Genomic DNA, 23,758 nt, shown 5'->3' on the forward strand with positions numbered 1-23,758 from the left:
CCTTTTGTTAGCTTCATGAAGACCGTCACTAACAAACGTCATGCTGCTTTTCAGCTTTTCTATATCTGTCCGAAGCTTTCTTTCTTCCAGGCGGGTACTTCTTTCCAGTATTCTTCCCGGAGGCACATCAATTCAATGTTTACCTCGTCCTTTATATACTGAATTTGCTTTAGCACGTCCTTCGACAATTGTAAGAATAGCAGCAATGATATCTCAAACACACAGTGGTAGCAGTGACAGCAATAATATATATCATAATATATAATCAGGACCAACCAGGAGAATCGAAAGAATCTCTGGAACAAGACTTTCGAAATAACCTCAGAGAAATAAAATCTAATCTCAAGTATACTGATGACAAATTTGATGAAATGGTAGCGAATATGAAAGCAGTTCTAGAAGAAAATAAACGCTTGCGCACTGAAAATGAGAACCTAAAGTCACGTTGTGATCAGATAGAAAGTTAAGTGAATTCGAACGAGTCACAAAGTGGACTGCGAACAGTAATCGCAGAATGCCAATATATAAATAAAAGGAATACCACTAAATGCCAACGAAAAAACTGATGGAAATCATGATGAAGCATGGTCTCACTGTCTGATATCGACGTGTGCCACCGCGTTTCAGTACCAGGAAGCCAGACTAGAAAGAAAGTTATTGCCGAGTTTGCACTCCGAAGGAAGCGGAATGCCGCTGGAGAAAAGAAGAGGGAAGAGACTAACTGCTAGCGAACTTGGGTTTTCTGAGTACGTGCCCAGTTACATCAACGAGCACCTGTTCCCAGAAAGGATGCACCTCCTTGCATATAGGCCATTGCCAGAAAAACGTGAAACTAACGGGAAAGTTGTTTGAGTGAGTTATGGGCACATTTATGCCGCAAATCTGAACACAGTGCCAGACTAAGGATAACTAGCTCAAACGACTTGAATAAAATGAGCTTTCTAAGCATAGATGCTCCAAACAGCTGCCTCGAACTTTCTTCTATCGCAGGTCTAGGTAGAGATTATTCTAAGAAAATTGCTGTTTTTTATATGAACTGTCATTCTGTGTGCAACAAGAATGATAAAATACATAGCTTGGTCACTTCCCTAAATTTTTCGTTCCATGCAATAGTGTTTGCTGAAACCTGGTACCACGACGATTCGACATATATTGTACTCGACAATTATACTCACTTTGCTAATAAAAGGCAAACTCGAAGAGGTGGAGGTGCATCCCTGCAAATTGTATATTCGCTTCCTGCAAGAATAATTAAGAAATTGACGTTTTGCACTCCGGACTCCGAAATTTTAACCGTTCATAGTGACAAAAATATATTCTGTGTTGGCTACCACTCTACAGACGAAAAACTTGAAAAATCTTATCATCGTTAGAACCCCTTTATGATTATGCGTCGATAAATGAGGGTGTGCGATACCTTTTCGATGATATAAATATTGATATGCGAACCGCGTCACCAGGGCAAACAGAATTGGCTGCTTGATTTGATTGTTACTCTCTTTTGAATGTACTGTTTAGTTATGATTTTACATATAGTTATGACTAACAACGATAAATGTACTATAACATCCGGAACTTATATAGCTGACATCAGTGATCATTTTCAAGTATTTGCCTTTATTTCTAATACCAACCCTAATCATGCGTCTAAATCACCGCTGTCTTATTATCGCTGCATCGCCGGACAGGCCGCCATTGGAATATGAACCTGGCAACGTTTAATGCTAGAACGTTATCTAGGGAGGCGAGTCTAGCAGTGCTATTGGAGGAATTAGAGGGCAGTAAATCGGATATAATAGGGCTCAGTGAAGTTAGGAGGCCAAAAGAAGCATATACAGTGCTGAAAAGCGGGCACGTCCAGTGCTACCGGGGCTTAGCGGAGAGACGAGAACTAGGAGTCGGATTACTGATTAATAAGAATATAGCTGGTAACATACAGGAATTCTATAGCATTAACGAGAGGGTGGCAGTTCTTGTTGTGAAACTTAATAAGCGGTACAAAATGAAGGTTGTACAGGTCTACGCCCCTCCATCCAGTCATGATGACCAGGAAGTCGAAAGCTTCTATGAAGACGTGGAATCGGCGATGGGTAAAGTCAAAACAAAATACACTATACTCATGGGCGACTTCAATGCCAAGGTAGGCAAGAAGCAGGCTGAAGACAAGGCAGTGGGAGAATATGGCATAGGCACTAGGAATAGCTGGGGAGAGTTATTAGTAGAGTTTGCGGAACAGAATAATATGCGGATAATGACGACCTTCTTCCGCAAGCGGGATAGCCGAAAATGGACGTGGAGGAGCCCGAACGGCGAGATTAGAAATGAAATAGACTTCATACTCTGCGTTAACCCTGGCATCATACAAGATGTGGACGTGCTCGGCAAGGTGCGCTGCAGTGACCATAAGATGGTAAGAACTCGAATCAGCCTAGACCTGAAGAGGGAACGGAAGAACCTGGTACATAAGACGCCGATCAATGAGTTAGCGGTAAGAGGGAAAATAGAGAAATTCCAGATTAAGCTACAAAACAGGTATTCGGCTTTAACTCAGGAAGCGGACCTTAGTGTTGAAGCAATGAATGACAATCTTGTGGGCATCATTAAGGAGTGTGCAATAGAAGTCGGTGGTAACTCCGTTAGACAGGATACCAGTAAGCTATCGCAGGAAACGAAAGATCTGATCAAGAAGCGCCAATGTATGAAAGCCTCAAACCCTACAGCTAGCATAGAACTGGCAGAGCTTTCGAAGTTAATCAACAAGCGTAAGACAGCTGACATAAGGAAGTATAATATGGAAAGAATTGAACATCCTCTCAGGAACGGAAGAAGCCTAAAAGCAGTGAAGAAGAAACTAGAAATTGGCAAGAATAAGATGTATGCGCTAAGAGACAAAGCCGGCAATATCATTAAATTAAATTATGGGGTTTCACGTGCCAAAACCACATGCTGATTATGAGGCACGCCGTAGTGGACTCCGGAAATTTCGACCACCTGAGGTTCTTTAACGTGCACCTAAATCTAAGTACACGGGTGTTTTCGCATTTCGCCCCCATCGAAATGCGGCCGCCGTAGCCGGGATTCGATCCCGCGACCTCGTGCTCAGCCCAACACCATAGCCACTGAGCAACCACGGCGGGTCGGCAATATCATTACTAATATGAATGAGAAAGTTGAAGTGGCTGAGGAGTTCTATAGAGATTTATACAGTATCAGTGGCACCCACAACGATAATGGACGAGAGAATAATCTAGAGAAATTCGAAATCCCACAGGTAACGCCGGAAGAGGTAAAGAAAGCCTTGGGAGCTATGCAAAGTGGGAAGGTAGCTGGGGAGAATCAGGTAACAGCAGATTTGTTGAAGGATGGTGGGCAGATTGCTCTAGAGAAACTGGCCACCCTGTATACGCAATGCCTCATGACCTCGGGCGTACCGGAATCTTGGAAAAACGCTAACATAATCCTAATCCATAAGCAACGGGACGATAAAGACTTGAAAAATTATAGACCGATCAGCTTACTGTCCGTTGCCTACAAAGTATTTCCTAAGGTAATTGCAAATAGAATCAATAACACCTTAGTGTTCCGTCAACCAAAGGACCAGGCAGGATTCCGTAAAGGCTACTCAACAATAGACCATATTCACACTATCAATCAGGTGATAGAAAAATGTGCGGAATATAACCAACCTCTATATATAGCTTTCATTGATTACGAGAAAGTGTTTGATTCAGTCGAAACCTCAGCAGTCATGGAGGCATTGCGGAATCAGGGTGTAGACGAGCCGTATGTAAAAAATACTGAAAGATATCTATAGCGGCTCCACAGCCACCGTAGTCCTCCATAAAGAAAGCAACAAAATCCCAATAAAGAAAGGCGTCAGGCAGGGAGATACGGTCTCTCTAATGCTATTCACAGCGTGTTTACAGTAGGTATTCAGAGACTTGAATTGGGAAGAATTGGGGATTAGAGTTAATGGAGAATATCTTAGTAACTTGCCTTGCTTAGTAACTCAGGGGAACAACTGCAAAGCATGCTCACTGACTTGGAGAGGCAAAGCCGAAGGGTGGGTCTAAAAATAAATCTGCAGAAAACTAAAGTAATGTTTAACAGTCTCGGAAGAGAACAGCAGTTTACGATAGGTAGTGAGGCACTGGAAGTGGTAGAGGAATACATCTACTTAGGAGAGGTAGTGACTGCGGATCCGGATCATGAGATTGAAATAATCAGAAGAATAAGAATGGGCTGGGGTGCGTTTGGCACGCATTTTCAGATCATGAACAGCAGGTTGCCGTTATCCCTAAAGAGGAAAGTTTATAACAGGTGTGTCTTCCCAGTACTCACGTACGGGGCAGAAACCTGGAGGCTTACGAAAAGGGTTCTACTTAAATTGAGGACGACGCAACGAGCTATGGAAAGAAGAATGATAGGTGTAACGTTAAGGGATATGAAAAGAGCAGATTGGGTGAGGGAACAAACGCGAGTTAATGATATCTTACTTGAAATCAAGAAAAAGAAATGGGGGGGGGGGGCATGGGCAGGATATGTAATGAGGAGGGAAGATAACCGATGGTCATTAAGAGTTACGGAATGGATTCCAAGGGAAGGGAAGCGTAGCAGAGGGCGGCAGAAAGTTAGGTGGGCGGATGAGATTAAGAAGTTTGCAGGGACAACATGACCACAATTAGTACATAAACGGGGTAGTTTGAGAAGTATGGGAGAGGCCTTTGCCCTGCAGTGGGCGTAACCAGGCTGATGATGATGATGATGAGTTCAAAAGCCCTCGACACCAGGGGCGTAGCCAGAGGGGGGTCTTATGGGGCTTCAGCCCCCCCCCCCCCCCGAAATTTTCTCGTGCTGTCCATGCAGAGCCTACCCAAACAATCCCTGGTGACGGAAATCATTCTGAATTTTCTCTAGAATCTCTTTTCCACGCTCGAAAAGACATTTCAGCGCGAACCTTGCGAACTCGGGCTCGATTTCGCGGCAGCGCCTATGCACCGGGAGTCCCATAACGCAAGCAGCCCCATCCAAGCACAAAGTTTCAAGGGCGTTTTGATGGTAAACGGCCTCGCCACGGCATCTTGCGCAGGCCGCGGAATCTATGCAGCGCATGGACGTCAATTCCGAAATTTATGGGTATAAAGTTCTCATAAACTTTTGATGTGAAAGGTGCATTGACATTTCCCAAGTTGTGGTTTAAATTTTCAATTGCGGAACTTTGTGGGTTTGATGTTACTATAAATATTGGACGCCAAAGGTGCATTGATTTTCTAAAGTTTACCATCGGACCATACAACGAGACACGCCAAATCAACACACTATCAGACAAGTTGACAAAGCCAGCAGCGAGGACCGATCAGATGAAGCGTTCGCGTGGTTCATTTGTGCCATCATGACACATAAAAAAATATCAACATTTTTTCATCTACGCCAAAGCATCCATGTCAAGACACTAAAGTCAGCGAAGGTAACTACGTTCTTATTTATTTTTTCTACTTCGACTTTTATTCGCGAGGACACATTGAGCCTCTTCAATTTCTTTTTCCTCGCTACCCTACCCGCGGGCTGCCAGAGGCCGCCAGAGCGCATGCGTTCTTCTCGTGTTGCTCCACCCACCGCACGGCGCACTTCGGTGCGGGTTCGCTTTTCTCTGGCCGAGTAATTTTCGCCTGGCAGAGCTTTGGGCACTTTCTGGCTAGCAGACGAGAAAAAGAAACTGTCGTCGCTCGCCGCCATCACTGTGGGGACTCCACGAATTGCACCGCGTTCGCTTGAGCGCAACCTCTTGGGAAAGTCTTGTCTCGCCAGTGTAGGATACCGAGCAGTATGCGTATGGTTCTCTGTGGACCAAGCGTCTCACGTTTTCTTTGATATTTTTTCGGTAGCTACATTAGGTGACGAAAGTAGGCATTCAATCGCAGCCAACATACTTTGCGCTTTTTCATTTCGGTGCCCCGGCCCCGCAAAGGAAAGAAAGAAGACATTGCTGCGGCGCAGCGAATTGTCGCATGGTGAAAGTTCGATTTTGTTTCTTCTTCTTTTGCGGACAGTAATGGGCCACGGGAGGCTTCAGTTGCCGGATATTCTTATTATATAGTATTGCGATAGCAATTACATGGACACTCCAGGCTCATTCCTACCGTCGCCGTCGCCCTCATGTTTCGTATAAAGTCCAAGGGCGATAACATCGTGACCGCGCGCCGCATGCTGTATGTGCGAGTGAAAGCGTAGAGAGGGGGATGGGGGGCTGGAATGGGTAAGACGACGGTGGTGGCTGGCTCGTGTGCGCAAAAGAGAAAAGCGGGGAGCAAGCGCGCCGTCTTCCGTCGCGCGCGATACATCGGGGGGAGTGGATGGAATGGTTGTGGGATCAAGGATTCTGTTAATCTCTGATTGCGCAACATGTTTACTTGCCTTGTTTGACGCATTATATACAGTGACTTTTTCTTAGATACATAGATTTATTGTAGACTTATACGTATATTTGAATATCTTGTTGCGGGGTTTTGTGTATACGTGCAGTGAACTTTGTTTCTAGTGACACTTTTCTGCCTTTTATCAAGCTATATCTTCGCATTTGTATATTCCATTGTATCTTCGCATTTCTAATGTAAGAAGGCGAGTAAAATGAAAGTGAGCCAACCCACCCCGCGCAATAATTGTTCGGTGCCTTATCTGCGAGGCATGCACGTGACACAGAGGCATCTCTCTATTACAAAAGTGACACGCAGGTGTGAGTTTCAAGGTTGTTTAATGCTCTCATACACTGGGTTGAACTTGGTTGCGCGACATAATGGACGCTCTAGAAGTTGAGCAGCGTGGTGCCCTGAGGTTTTTGACAGCTGAAAGTATTTCTCAAAAAGAAATTAGTCACCGTATGGCTGCCGTGCACGTTGAACATTGCATTTCATTGGCCAGTGTGAAACCTTCGAGCAAACGGTTCAAAGAATGACGTGAAAGTTGAAAAGACGATCCAAGGCCGGGCCAAAGCCATAGTGCAATCACCCCTAACAAAATTGCAAAGGTTTATGAGCTGATGAGACACGAACGGAGGATTAGCATCGATGAACTGGCAGAGCGTTTGAACATCAGTCACGGTACGGTTCACGCAATAATACATGAACATCTCGGTTATCCGCTCTTGTGTGCGCAATGGTTGCCCAAGATTTTGAACTACCACCAGAAGATGGAGAAGTTCAGCGCAGCCTTGACTCATGTGATCCAGTATAACAATAATGGTGACGACTTCTAGTCTCCAATGGTGATCGGGGACGAACCAAGGTGGCACTTCTACGAGCCTGGAACACCATAGCAAAGCTTACAGTGGAAACATTCGAATTCACCACACCCAAGAAAGGAAAGGCCGCCATTTCCGCCGGAAAGATGTTGTTGACTTTTTTTTCGATCGTCAGCGGCCATTACTGATAGAATTTGCTAAATCTTGAGAGACTATCAATTTCTTTCGTTATTGTAAAACGCCAGATCGTCTGCTTGTCACAATCAAGAACAAACTACGCAGAAAATTGATGATTGGGGTCATCTTGTCCCACGACAATGCTTTTCCCACGTCGCTGATGTGGTTAATACAAAACTGGCAATGTTCAAGTGGGAAACGCTGCAACATCCGCCATACAGCCCAGACCTGCCGCCTTGCCACTTCCACTTTTTGGAGCATTTGAAAAAACAGCTCAAGCGAACCAGATTCGTGTTGGACGATGACGTGAAAGATTCAGTTGCAGACTTTTTGAAGCAGCAACCCAAGGAATTTAATGAGACGGGAATCACGCAACTCGTTAGACAACAGCACAAATGTCTAAATGGTCATGTAGACTACTTTTAAATAAGGTACCCAGTTTGTCATATATTCGCATTGGCTGACTTTCATTTGACTCGCCGTCGTTTATATTGCAAAACGCCTGCTCTTTATACGTGCTCTCGGTTGCGGCTATAATTTCGGTGCAATTACTAACGATACACGACCGGTGACAGCTGCTCCTGCGTAATACATTGGAACAAATGACAGCGTCATTGAGATTTTTCACTGGCCGTTGCATATGTACAAGAATCTAAACAAGGTTCTTGAATGAGAAACTTTCATTACAAAATTTGTCCTCAGCTTGTTAATTTCATGGCCTTTACATTTTTCATATCAGCGGCATGCACTGCCTTGTTGGTTTCGAACTGATATAGTTCTAAAGTTCGTCTGATATTTTATTTACTTATTAAATAGAGAAAAAAACATGGAAGCATTGATATCGGTTATTTTGGTGACAGTTTTTGGCACATACAAGTATAGTTTTTATGAAGAAATACATATTTTACTTGTTTTGACAGTACGTAGCGTTCAAGAATTCGTTTGCAGCATCTTTAGCAATGACAATGCAGTTATTATTCATGTATAGGATCCCCAGACAAATTGTTTGAGAGGAAGCTTTAGCTTGCGCCCAACTCCGACGCGGCCTATTCAAATACATGTAAAACGCAGAAACGCTTTTCTGTGATAACCCCCGGATCGCTTTTAATGAAATTTGTTGCATTTGAGAGAGAAAGTTAAATTCTAGTGTCTGTTGGAAGCGGAATTTCGATTTAGTGGATGAACATTGTTTATATGTTTTGTAAAACTCGAAAGTTAAAAAACAAGAACAAAATAGAAGCACGACATTTACAAACTGATTGATGTGCAACTGACTTATTAGCCCCAATCTTAACATATATATTTAACCGTTCTTTCAGAAGTGGAGTCTTACCTAAGCAGGTGCAAATTGCAAAAGTTAATGCTGATACACGAAGTACACGATACCTCAAAATTGTCCCTAGAGACCACTTTCTATTGTACTACTGATTTCTAAAGGTATAGAAGAAATTATTCACACGAGAACAGCTAATTTCTTAAACAAGCAATCCGTTTTGTCGAACGATCAGCTCGGTTTCAGACCAAAGAGATCCACTGAGTTGGCACTACTCAAGCAAAAGGAATTAAAAAAAAATTATTCATAAATGCATTTGATGACAAGCTCCTTGTCCTCGTAATTTATATTCTATTTTCCAAGGCCTTTGATTTAATCAGTCATTACTTCTCAGTAAACAAACTGAATAACAATGGCATAAGGGGGATTCCTAATTTTTTGATAAGGTCATACTTTGAACATCGCAAACAAACTGCAGCACACAATGATGCTCTGTCCCATGCCCGATACATAAAAGTTGGGCGTGCCACAAGGTAGCATCTTAGGCCCTCTGTTGTTTTTAGTTTACTTAAATTATATATTTCACACTAACTTACCGGTGAACCTTACTACTTACGCTGATGACCTTACTGTGCTCATTACGGGTAGAGGAGATGACTCATCCTCTACGGGTAATGAGTTTTTGCAATGCATGTGCCAGTGGTCGCAGGAAAATTGCCTAAAGCTTAACACAAGCAAAACTAAAGCCATAGTATTTCGAGCAACAAACTAAGTTGTGAAAGATATCGCGCTTAGGTTATAAGACAACTATACAGAAATCGTGTGTAACATCAAATGTGTCGTAGCAACCTTCTCGGAATCGCTTAATTGGTATGCACAAATTAATAACATACAATAAAAAATGAACAAAGTGAATGTTGTGCTATGTCGTCAAAGATATGTGCTATCAACAAGAATTAAACTATTAATCTACAACGCACTCTTACTTCCAAAATTTAACTTCGACCACACTGTCTGGGCGTAAGTAGAAGCATAATTTATCCAACATTATTGTTGCTCAGAAACGTGCGATAAGATTATTTGCTACAAAGCATGGCATGCCCTCACAGAAAACTATTATTCCAAGTTTAAGATCATTCAAGCGTTTAATTTTATGCCTTGATGTTAATTCTTATGTACAAGAATGCTAGTAGAACAAACGACAGAGCTATGTTGACACTATTCAACCTTCAACGTCACGTGCTCATGTACAATGTACGCCGTTGCACCACTTGGTCTACACCATTTTGTCTTACCGTTGTTGAGAGCTCAGTTTAGCGGAGGCAAGTAATACACGTTTTTACAGGCAGAGAACAGAGAACCAAGTGGCTTTATTCAAGAGCAAAAGCAGGATTGCCAAGTGGCAATGGCGGGGCCCCTGTTGGTCAGCCGCTTGTGTTCGAGGAGGTGGCAATGACCCCCACGGCGAGGACGACAAAGTGACGGACGGCCGCTACACTGTGTACCAATATCAATCAAGCGCCAATAAATTTCCCTGTCACCTTAAGACATTTGAACGTAATAACATCTCACTGGAAGAAGTACAGAAAAATAAGTTAATTAGCGTTTTGCCGCTACTACATTAATGGATGGTGTTTCGTTCTGTTTTTGTATGCTGCGTTATTGTTTATGTTGAATCACACATTGTTAACAAATGTACTAAGACAGTTCTCATTTTTGTACTTATAGTTTCGTACTGATCTCCCTACTGTACGTATTTTAGTGGTACGATCGAGCATCGAGTGACACGTGTTTCTTACGCAGCGCTTGCGGTTCACCTCCCGAGACGACCGTGGATGAAATTCAAGATATATCAGAAAAAGATTGAAAAAAATTTGTTCAGTACACGATTTATGTGTTTTCTTACAGATATGATATCAGCATAAGTTTAGTTAAAGGTTCAGTTACCGAAGTGTCTGAAATAATTAAAAATCACTGATTACCGCGCACCAGAGTACAGAATCGTATACTTGAGAGCCGCTACTAGAGCCCGACTTTGGCGAAATGCCTGGAAACCCGAAAGTAGAAATCGGAATACGTCACTAATGACGTCAAGCGCGAAAAGGTGGCATGATATTTAACCGGCTAATTAATGGAAAGCAGTTGCCTGGCATAGCCTGAACATCTGCCTATCAGAGCGCATATGACGTCACTCCTTCCTCTCTGGCTTCTCTACTTCCGGCGCTCACCAGCTCGCTCGCAATAGCTGCGCGCGCGCGCTCCCTACATGCTCTGACGTCAGCACTGGAGAGGGCGCGTAAGGTGCGCTTCGTGCGCCGCTGGCTAGGGGGCTACGCCACGACAGGTGGCGCGCGCTGCGCTTTATCCTAGACGTCCCTCGCTCCTCACCCGAGTATTTAAAAAACATTAAATTATGGGGTTTTAAGTGCCAAAACCGCTTTCTGATTATGAGGCACGCCGTAGCGGACGACTCCGGAAATTTTGACCACCTGGGGTTCTTTACCGTGCACCTAAATCTAAGCACACAGGTGTTTTCGCATTTCGCCCCCATCGAAATGCGGCCGCCGTGGCTGGGATTCGATCCCGCGACCTCGTGCTCAGCAGCCCAACACCATAGCCACTGAGCAACCACGGCGGGTCAACCGCATATCGTGCCTGCCAGTGCAGACATTCGCTCGCTTAACCTAAAGAACATTAACGCCGGTGTGCCACTAAGATACATTTAGCTCAAAGATTAGGGTTGCCTACCATTTTTTACTCTTGTAGATTTCCAAAGTCAGAACGTGTTTCAATGTTTCCAGTACTTCTGAACGCTTGTAAAGGCTAAGCTGTTTACTCGCCACACTGTCAGGTGGGGCGTAATAGTGTTTTCTCAAGCCGCTGCATGCGGCTTTTACCTTTACGTCCGCTCTCATTCTGTATTCTGTGAACATAGAGAAATTAAGAAAGATTATAGTATAATATATAAGAAACAGTGTGATAGCAGTGAAAGCAGTATTATATATATGACCAAATAAAGCAAGAATTTATGCGCTAGCCTGTAGCGTTAAGTAGAGGCTGTCAGCGTCTAAGGAGCGATGCTGTCCCTGTTGCCAAATTATACTCCGCTTCATGCATAGCGCCCAGCGCTGCTCAAGTTCAATGAAATAAAGGTACTCTGAACACAAATATAGTAATTTTTATTTCGTCACTTTTTTGTTAGCAGACAATATTTATGCACGCTTAAAGCTCCAGTATAGAAAGCGTCATGTTAGTTTTAATATCCCTCTTAGTTCGTGCCAGGTTTTGCACCGTCCAAACAGCAGACATAAAGAAGGTAGCGTCTCCCACTTCAGCTGGAAGCGCATCGCCTCGTCGTTTGGTTCTGAAGATATCTCCTGCGACGTTTTCATGGCAATACAAGCAACTTATTGTCAACGTCTACGCAGCGAGAAGGGCGCGCTTCCCGAAGAAGACAGGCCGCGAAGTTCTTGATACAGTGAGGGCTGATACTGGAGTGTTCGCTCGCACCGTTGCGATGTACAAGACGGTGTGTCTCTCAGGCCGACTGGCTTCACCGCAGAGGAAACCTCGCAAAGTGACTCTAGCAAGCTCGCGTTTCGTCAAGCATGATAGATGTACGCTGTTCATCTTAAGGTATATACGTAGAAGTATATACGCTGAAAAAGAAATTCGAACTCATGGTAAAATTTTCACACTGGTTAACGAAGACGACGACCTACCGCTGCTCAGCAAGACGACATTATGGAGGCTGTTGCATGACATCGGCTTCACCTTTGAAAAACGAAAACGAAAGCTGGCGCTCATCGAGCTCAACGACATAATTGCCTGACGTCGGAGGTACTCGAGAGCCGTCAAGAAATTACGGAAGCAGGGCAGGTACACAGCATACTTCATAATTTTGCGACTCGCACGTTGAGTTCTTTTGCTATAATAGAAAACAGAATGTTTATGCACTTTAATGGCTGCGATCCAGCAACATGTGCTTTAGTTCGCGTTTTATGTGTTATTCATGCGCTGGCGCGGGGACAAATTTTTGTGGCTATGCAGTTTAAGCTACAACAGCGATGTACCGGCTTGCACAAACGCGCTGTTCGAACGAGCTCACGAGCGAGAGACGCCGGCCTGCAAGCTGGAGGCGCGTGCTCGCAGCTTCCAGTGCAGAGCCATAGAAAGCTCTCCCCGGGTAGTTTCAGGCGTTTTGTCCTTGTGAACAAAATTTCAGGTTGGCTATACAGACATAATTTTATCCCATTTTCCTCGGGGCAATCATTTATCTGGATGAAACGTGGGTAAACGCCGGCCATACCAAGCAGCACGTATGGCAAGACAGCACAGTGGCATCATCTAAGGACACCTTCCTGAGGGGCCTAACAACAGATCCAGGAGCCCCATCCGGAAAGTGAGGTCGCGTGATCGTCGTGCACGCAGGAAGCATGACACTAGATTTATTAACGGCGCAGCTGCCTTCTTCAGGGCCAAGGAATACAGTAATGTGGACTACCATTCGGAGGTGGATCGCACATGCTTCTAACACTGGTATTTGACTAAACTGTTATCAAACATCCACGCCAGTAGCGTCATTGTTATGGATAATGCGCCGTACCACAGTGTCGCTCTAGAAAAAGCGCCCACAACGTCGACACGAAAAGGTGAAATCCAAGCATGGCTTACAATGAGGCGAATTGCTTGGAGCTTAGATATGGTTCGTGCTGAAATGTTGGAACTTTCAAGGAGAGTGAGCATGCACTACGCTGGCATTGTGTACCGTAGAGACAATATTGCTGCTCAACATGATCATGCCACACCACAGGGAATTTAACCCGATCGAGAATGTACGGGGTGTCGTGAAAGGCCACGTAGCCATGAAAAACATGAGTTTACTTCGGCGCATGTTGAACAGCTCTCGCCAGCGTGCACTGGCATCAGTAACCCAGCAAATCTGGGCCAAATGTTGCGCACGTCCAGCATGTCGAAGATGAGGCCTGGGAACGGGATGCAATTATCGATAATTAAATCGAGCCGGTCATTATTAGCACTGGTGGGTCAAGCGACTCTTCTGATGAGTCTAGCTCAGCATTAAGCGGTATCGAAGAGCTTGCTTAAGGGCCCCTCACCAGGCCGCATTACAAATACCATGCCTGGCATACCCAACTGTTTGTACGCTCGAACCCGTGTGTCTCATACTAAGGTTTGTTACAGCTCAACGTAAGACAAGGACAACAGAAGGTACGAAATGACGACACAGCGCCGTGTCGTTGTTGTGTACCTTCTGTTGTCCTTGTCTTAGGTTGCGCTGTAACAAACCTTAGTATGAATCCCAACCAACTGGCACAACTTGCTGTTCTGATCCCGTGTGTCTTACCGTATCTTAATTGTGTAGCGCTGCCTGTAGGCTCCTGGAATATGATTATAATCTGGGGAATGTTTGCGCTGCTCATCGTACGCGAGAACTGCTCACTGAAAGTTGCTTCAATTTAGAACAATGTCTCATAAAACGGAGATTGCGGGTGGGAGAGAGAGAAAGCGCAACGTCCCGTCGGTTATATCCTTTCTGTGTCTTCGCGTTAGCACTTGTTGGGTTCTACCAAAAATTGCTGAAAAGCAAACACGTGGGTTCATTTTCAACAATGCTGAAATATATATATATATATATATATATATATATATATATATATATATATATATATATATATTATTACGTAAAAAAGGCATCATTTACAGAGGGTCTATGATGTCGGTAAGCCGCATGCAATGCAGGCGACAACAGAAAACAAAGCCGAAGATGCCACCCGAGTCCAAGCACTTCGAGCCGCCACCTGAGCCGCCACAACAAAACTGCCGGACCATTCATTAATAAGGTTTCTTCTTCTTCTCAATGATTCGTATGAACCAAAAAAGAAAAACCTCACCATACTGAGATTCGAACCCAGGCCCTACGTAGCTTGCACATCACGGGCGCTGAGCGGCACAATTTATTTGTTTTTGCTTGCGGACTTGTACCGTAGCTTCCAACCTGTTGCATGCTTCGATGAAACGAAGTATAAAGAATATCGTACTCGCACAAATTTCTCGCGAATTATTCTTCTGTAAGGAGTATTGCTGAGGAGAACGATTTGTCTCAAGAAAAAATGTTTTGTAAAAATGAACACGTGCGTTTTGACATGCAGCAACCCCTCTGCTATAACGCCTTCTGGAGATGGGGGGGGGGGGGGTGCTATTTACGAATAAATAAAAAAAGAATAAAGAACATGCCTAGGAAACTACCAGGTGTATCACAGCGCTGTAGGTTCTGCGTCTCACTGATTTGCCGGGCAGACACGTAATCGCTACCATGACAAAAAAAGTGTTGCGGGAGACAAATACTTTTTATAGTATTAACCAGTTAAGGAGTGCTTCGCTTCACATAGATTCCAAAATGTGCGTTTGATCTGCATAATTTGTGTGTCTGCGGGTAAGCTGTTTTATATATTGTTTTCTATAAACCGAATGCATTGTTCACGAGATATATGGTTAATGTCCGGGAAGCAACTGCAGGTTTGGTGAATATCGAGTCTGTGATGTTGACCAAATACGATACAATGAAGGGATGGTTGTTATTGTTCGGAATATTTTTTTTCATTGTGCAAACCATCTTGAAGTTCTGTGCACGAGAAAATAACATGAGGCTTAAGATTCAAAGAAGGGTATCTATTATTTTATGAAGATTATACAGAGTAATTACGCGAAATCTTTTTTCCTTTGATATCGTGACAGGAATAAAGAACACTGGGTATGTAATGCTCCATGTTTGTACGCAATAAGTTATGTGAACGTAAAAGGGAGAATGGCGCGTAATTTTTGGCATGCTCATGGGGAAATCGTTTCAGGTGACAGCAATATGCAGCCGTTATTCCCTCTTTCGTAGTGTCCCGATAGAATTGCTCGTCACGCAGAGTTTATACTTGAAGATGAGGGCCACGTTGTTTCTAATGTGTCGCAAATTCTTAATTTTTCTAGGGAAATTACGAGCTTTGCAAATACTGAACTCTCGTTTCTCCCTTTCAACCCCTCTATTCACCATTTCGATGCGTCATAGAAGGTCCCCGTGGTGTCCTTAGTGCACTAAACGAGTCAGTTCGTATATATCTGGTGGATTTAGGGAGCAGTTAATTAGGGATGTACAGCTAAAGTTCAAATTACGTGGGTTAGTTATTGTCTTTGGAGTAAATTCTTTATGCGAGCGCTCCAAGCTTTACAACTGTGTTTTAAGAATAGCGCACTATTTACAAAGCTGTACTGCAAGAACGCTAACAGCCACCGAGGTCAAATTTGTTGTAAGTCAGGGTAACATTATGTCTCTTATGTATAGGAAATTAAAAGTGTGCGCTTGCATGGCCTTTAGTAAAAATTTCTTCAACTAGTGTTCGAAAGCATATTATGTCGCCAGCGCTACAAACGAGCGATTCAGATGTAGGCTACGTTTAACATTTGTAGTTTACGCGCAGGCATCTGAAATTCTTAATCCAACTGCTCAAGAGCAACAGCTTCATTCGCACTTGGGCTGCGAATTCTCCAAGGCCGTACAAGTTTAATATTTTTCATGCTATATGTTCGCCGAACTCCTTAATGTACTTCTTAATGAACGATAACGAAATATTAGATGCAGTAGAACTCTTTCCTCCAGCCATTCTGACCCTACGAGCTATTTAATAAGCTGAGATATCAGTATAGGAGCCGTTTGTTTCCATGTTTCTGTTGATGGACATGCAAGTTGAGTTGCTTTATTTAAACGGCCGGTGTGTGGCTAAAATTCAAGAAATTGTCATGACCTACAAAACGCCTCACTGTGGCTCTCGGCAATGTCTGTTTCCCAATAAATGATCGTGCAACGCCCCGTAAATTTATTTTGCATTCATTCATGTTACACAGTTTAGCATCTGTCACATTCTGGGGGCGCGCAATCTTATAGGCCTACTATAGCACGTCTCGTATCTTTTCTCAGAATTGCGAAGCAGCATTAATGCCTGGTACAGGAATAAACAGGACATGCGTTGTAGGGACGGTCAAGTTTTTTAAAGCGAAGATTATTTATCATCGCACTCTAAGAACAGTTTACACCCTTTGGCTTGCCCCTTCTGCCACACAAAAATAATCATCTGCCTTGATGCGTTTCCTTTCTTTATCGCTGCGAGCCCAGAACTTTCCAGTAACGAATGGCACGCGCGTTATCAGCATAGAACAGTTTACACCCTTTGGAGTGCCCCTTCTGATGTAATATTGACGTTGCTCTTTTGACTTGATCGCGCAGATCAGCGTGTATCATATGCGCTGTAGGTGTGCTCTGTTCTCTAGATCGCGCAGTTCTGTGGGTATTTAAGTAAGTAGTTCTTCAAAAATAAAACCAGTTGTTAGAAAGCGCTCGTCCTTGTGTTGCCCCTATTCTTCGTCCCTGTTTGTTTGCGCATAAAAAGTATAAATATGAATATGTTCCAACTAGGCCGACTCGCAGTTATGCTACTGTTTGTTCAGCATCAATCAAGACAACCTCGGCTGGCGACGCGGAAGAGGCCGCCATTGCACTCGCATCGGGGCTACCTGATTGCCGTGTTATCTTTAGTGACTCTAAGATTGCTATCCGGAACTTCACTAGCTGCTACATTACAAAACTTGGCACATCAAGGACTTGGGAGTCTACTATGTGGACGCCGCAGCCTACACCCCTCTAGCTCTAGCGGTCGTAGACAAGCAGTGCAACACTGTTTGTTCAGCATCAATCAAGACAACCTCGGCTGGCGACGCGGAAGAGGCCGCCATTGCACTCGCATCGGGCCTACCTGATTGCCATGTTATCTTTAGTGACTCTAAGACTGCTATGCGGAACTTCACTAGCGGCTACATTACAAAACTTGCGCACTCTCTACACTCTAAGAAAAAAGAGAGTAAAAAGTGAGTCACGGCAACTTGACTCTCTTTTTTCTTACGAAGACCCATTTTCGCGCGGGTAGAGTCACAAAACAAGAGTCAACATTTGTGTATGGGTCGTTTGACTCTTAATAGCACGCGAAGAGTCGTCGTGGAAGATCGCGACTCCTCTGATATTCGAAATGAGCCTGGCGAGAGAAAGATTAAAATTCAGGAGAAGAAATACCAGATAACGTCTTCTGTTTTAGGCAGGCCGTCGGGTTCTTGTCCTGGTTGTAGTGCGGTGTATCATTCTTTCGTCCTTGTCATGTTCTGCAATTACATCGAACTCTAAATATCGATTTTCCTTGAACATGTTTGTTAATATCTCACACGCTTAAGCGATAGCTGGCTTCCTATGCTAAGAAAGACCCGGATTTGTCACACTGGATTCTGACCATAAGTAAATCTAAAAAAGAAGCACTGGCTACTAAAGAGAGCACAGCAACGAGATAACAAGTTCAGTAGGCGCACTCAACAGTGTCGATTGTAAATGTAATTGCACTACGTAAAATTACATTTTGAGGATTTAGGTTCCAAAATCAAGATCTTGTTATGAGGTGCACCGTAATGGAAAACTTCAGATTTATTTTCAGCAGCTCGGGTTATTTAACGTGCATGGAATGCACAGTATACGCGCGTTTTCGCATTCTGCCCCTATTGGAATGCGACTGCTGCGGTTGTGATTGGACCCGTGACCTCGAGCTCAGCAGCGCAACACCAAAGCCGCTGGGCTACCGCAGTGCGTTGCGTTCCGCGACCAGAAACAAACATTAGCGTACGCAGCACTGCTTTTGAACCCCCTATAAATGTAAAAACAAAAATGTAGCACTTTCCCCCCAATGCTGCATGAACCACTGCACGAACAACTGCACGAACCAAGGTTCGTAGTTTCATCGCCTGAATAAGCTGCAGCAAACAATCGCTTACTCCGTAAATTAGCAAGCACGGGGTCACGCGCGCACGTGCAAACATGAACAGATCTCACTCAATGACCGCGAACACGCGCTGTCACAGCGTCGGCGTGATGAAGGGCTCGAAGAGAGCGGACAGAACGCTTCTGCTGCCTCGTCCTTCAAGGCGTCTCCGAAACTTGAAATGGCGCTATAAAAGCGCCCTTTCCCTCCCCCCCCTCCCCCGCTTTGCCCCCATCGGAAATTATCTCCAAGACAGAGCGAGAGTGGCGCCAGACCGGGCTAGAGCAACGGCCAGAGGAAAAGCGTCCTAAACCAGCGCCTCCTTTCCCCGGCTTGCGCGCGTTTTATCTCGTGACCACCTATAGATACTTGGGGCACCCATCCATGTACTATACATCTCGGCTCACCCTCGTAGACTTCCTTTAAGGCGCACAGCCAACGGCGCAGGATAGGATCTTATCGCACTTGACTTTATACGTAAGCTCACGGCAACACCGACGGCTGTGTCCATATAATTGCTATCGCAAAATTCGCAATAAATAGAAAATTTTACTAAGGACCAACCACGCTGCTTCTCCATGTCGTGATAGAGCGGTGAACGATAGTTCTAGAAAATGTGTTGCTAAATCTCCGCCAAATGACTACGCTCGCATTTGGTGATAGCGGCACACAGTCGCAAGAACTTGTGGAGGAAATACCGGAGTTCTGGCAGCTTCAGGTGCACTAGATCATTCAGTAACATGGGCGGCTTTGTAGTTCTACCTTACATCAGAGCAAACTGCACTCGACAGGAATCAAGGACAGCCGCACCGTGATAGCTAAGAAAATTATGGACAATTACGCCGCGTCTTCACACTTCGAGCACGCTCCGACAGCCCAACGATAGATATTTCAAACGCAACCACACTCGGACGAGCAAATTTTGCTTCTGCCAAGTGAACGTAGCGGGTATTTCAAGACGCGTGTTAAATTCATGGCTCTTTCATTTGTGAACATTACTTAAGTGACGTAAAATTATCAGTGAGCAAAACAGTTTTTAGTTCAACGCGAGGAAACAAAACCGAAACTAGCGCAACCTGTTTTGCTCAGTTGTGCAGATACAAAATGATCCGAAGCCGAAGCCGTCAATAGCATGACGCCATTTTGCCGTTGCGCTGCATCACGCGCGAGTACGTTGTCGTTGAGTGGTTCTGAAATCGCTGCGTGAGGGGCGACTGCAACTAGGCGTTCCGGCAAGTTACGGTGGGAACTTCTGTCCGTGCTGTGTGATTGCGACGAGGGGGAACGCCGTCAGAAGCAGTGTGACGCCGATTTCGTCTTTGCCGACATCGAGCAAGTGCATCTCGCCGGACCGTCACAAGCGGCCGAAGTGCTGCGGTTTGCACTGCATCTTTCCTTGTGGTATGGGAGATAGCAACGGACAGAGACGACCAGATGCATACGAACGACTACCAGCGGGGAGTGACCTGTGCCATATTTCTCTTAACGTCTCAGGTAAGCATATCAGCTTTTGTTCCGAGTTTACAAACGGCGCGTACTCGGCCCTTCCGGTATGGCTACATCTTGCGCCACATTTCTCTTGGCAATTCAGAGACGTTTCTTACGCATGCGTGCGCGTATGTATGCGAAAATACTACTGGCAGACGGAAGCCTCAGGAGAGCATCTGAAATTATTGCAAAACTATACTGCCAGGAGAAACACCGTTCTTAACGACTCTAGTGACGAGTGGCCTGTCGCATCAAAAAATCCGTAGAATATCAAGTACTGCGTAACTTGAAGTATAGATACAATACTCGCACCAGTGTGACTTTCGCTGGCGAAGACAGGTAGTCGAAAAGACAGCTTATGTATTCTGAAGATTTACTAGCGCTTTAGGTATATTACCGCGAATAATAAAAGCGCTACAACGCTGTATGGCAGTGTCAGGCGATGTGGAAGCACAGATTTTTTAAGAGCGGTAAAGTGGCTGCATGCACAAGCGAACAGACACAGCGCTTTAACAGTGCTGAAACAGAACAAATTTTATGTGCATTTGGCTGTAAGTAGAAAACACATTAGCTCACAGTCCAAGCCTATATAAGATGTATTATTTTTACGTAACTTTTATTTTCACGGTTGTAAATATTTAAAAGCATGAATTTGCTGCAACGTTTATATAGTAAATCCCACTAGGCTTACAAAACCTGGCTGTGTTATGTGATGAAATTGTAATATTGCTACTGGATTTTTTATATTGAGTCCGGTGTTTTATGAAAAAAAAAGGTCCGTTTATTTGTAGTTTTATGTTAATGCGTATATTTGCCAAGCAGAAATGAGTTGATTGCAAAGTTGTACCTTCCAGTGAGCTGCATATGAACCCAAGTTTATTCTGCCTTGGCTATTGTAATGTGCATACAACAATTTTAAGTATATGCAGCTGTAGTTGGCTTAGTCGCTGCAGCATATTTTGTAAAATTAGAAGGCCATTTATGATTTTGCTGCTTCCATGCAGAAATATCTTTTTTCTTGTACCAAAAAACGCTGACAGTATTGAATAAAATGAAGTGTGGTGTATTTTTCTACTAACTTAAAAGAAATTTCGTCTGCCGTGTATCAGAGATTAGTTTACCTTCTTGTACTAAACAATGCGTTATGTCCTCGGCTACTGCTGTTGTCCTGTGTATTTTTATAATTTTGAAATGTATTTTATTTTAGGTATTCAAGAAATGGCAACAGCCAGAAGTCGCCATCTTATCCAGCAAGTTATGGGTGAGACAAATCGTAGCAGGCACTTTTGCATATCTTATTAGCATATGATGCTATTTGTTGTAATTTTTGTGTCCACTTTCCTGTCTTTATGCATTTACTATTATTGTGCAAAGGGTAACAGTTTTACATTGAGACAGAGTAATCGCCCAAAGCGGAGACATGGCTGGAGGAGACAACAGACACAAGCCTCCTTTGTCCGTATCTCTATGTTGCGCAGTTACTCTGTCGTTATCTACCAACAAGCCCAAGTTCCTCATCAGCTACATTTACTAATGATCTGTTATTACAATTTCATTGACATAACATTGAAAGTACAGAGGTACACAGGAAGACAGAGACTTGAACTGAGGAAGAGCCGTAGAACAAGGATCGCTAGAGCCAATATTTCGACAAAGAGAAGGAGATTTTTCTTCTCAAAACTTTGGCTCCAATGAATTTTCTTGTATCACTATTTACGGTTAAAAGAAAGCATTATTGCTCTTGCTGCAGTATTATGCATTATGGCATAAAAATTAGCAGGGTGAAATATCATGAATGACAAAATTCCTGTATATTCCAGTGCTAGAGCGAAAGCCAGGAAAACAAGATGTAGAGAACCACATTGTTATTTTTCACTACCCAGTTTGGCCAGCTTCATTCCGAGCTTGCACTTTGTTGCATTAACGACCACTGGAATTGGTTAATTGAATTAGCTTGACTTCCGTATATTAAGAGATTTTGAACTTGTATTAATGCAGCTTAAAATAATGCATGTAAAAAATTACAATGACATTTTAAGGTGGCAGGCTTGCAGTTGACTAGCAGATCACGTGATGGTATGAGCTCAGGTTTCAACCGAGCTTCCATGCACAAATCGGTTGCACATTTTTTTTTCATTGTGTGGATTTTCATAAACATAAGTACTGTTTCTTTTTTGTCGGGCTTCTAGTTGTGTCGTAGGACCTAACTGTTTACCTTTATTTGTATTGGTAGCCATGATACACAGACAGCTCAATTTTTATTGTAAATCGTGACGTGGTAGGACTAAGAACGTTTGTGCAAATTTGTTGCAGATACACTCTGGTGGCTCCTACCCCTCTGTCCTACCACCACCCTGTCTTGACTATGTCCACTAGGGAGTTGGGAGCCTTTGGCGGCTTCTGCCACTGCATCCTGCTGCCACCATGTCCCGACTACGCCCACTAGGGAGTTGGCAGCCTTACTGATGATGCCAAGCAGGCTGACAGCCGACAGAAAGATTCAGGTAAATACCTGTAATTAAGCGGCGTCTTTTTGAGTGAAATGGCTTGTAGTCACTCAGCAATGAAAGAAGTAACTGTGAAGAAGTTTAGAGTCCCTGCTGTCTGTGCAGGGATGCTCAAGTCCATGCATTTTGTCTTAGCCGCCAAGAGGCTATGTGTATTAGACCAAATGCGATGCAAATTTTGAAACTACAAGAGACCACTTGTACAATTTTTTTCTTGCTTAACACAAGAACTACTTTGATAAAGCTTTACCAATTTAAAAACAATACAATGTACTCTCATACATGGTATTTGGCATACGTTTACTAGGGCTGCCTCAATGGTAAGTAGGCCGATAAACGTACACCAAAACTGACTTCTTTTCCAAGTTCTCCTCTCTCTGCACTGCTGCATAATGTATCTTTCTGAAACCAGTTCTTGCAGACAGCAAGAGTCCTAAACACGTGGATTACATAAACGTACCCCAAAACTGACTTCTTTTCCAAGTTCATCCTCCTCTCTCTGCACTGCTGCATAATGTATCTTTCTGATACCAGTTCTTGCACACAGCACAAGTCCTACTAAACACATGGATTGCATAAATTTGTAGCTTTTGCTGTAGGTCACTTCTGTGAAAATAAAGTTAATAAGCCCTTTAGTCCATTTTTAATCAGCCATAATAAACTGAGCAGTGGCTAATAAGCAGTTAAGATTTTGATGTTTGTCGTAAAAAATATTTGTCCCTCTTAATGAAGGAACCAAATTTTTGGCTATGCCATCTTATGATGCATACTTTGGTGAGTTACACAAAATTTGACATAATGTTTATGCCAGTAAAAATATTTTTTTTGCTTTAAGCATTGCATGAAATTGAAATTTGTTCTATATGGAAGGGCCCTCAGTTTTCAAAAAGAAATTCCAAGTGGTCGTGTGCCAGGTTGGAACAGCTGGCATGGAATCGCCTACTTACACAAATAGGGAGGGTCATGTACACTTGACTTTATGTTAAGATACTATTATTGATCCACAAAAGACAAAATGAAGGATTCCATCCTATAAGCAGCTCTTCACATTCATTTGCACTTTTGCATATTTATATACCTTGAGTCTGGTGACTTGTGTCTGTTTTCATCATCTGCTATGTGCAGATGGTAAATTTCAGATTTACCCTGTGGTACAGAATATTTTGGTGCTTACATATATGGATCTGTGTTTTTCAGGTTGCCTCGAAATTTTACC

This window comes from Dermacentor variabilis, chromosome 5 (assembly GCF_050947875.1).
Source record: "Dermacentor variabilis isolate Ectoservices chromosome 5, ASM5094787v1, whole genome shotgun sequence".
Lineage (NCBI taxonomy): Eukaryota > Metazoa > Arthropoda > Arachnida > Ixodida > Ixodidae > Dermacentor > Dermacentor variabilis.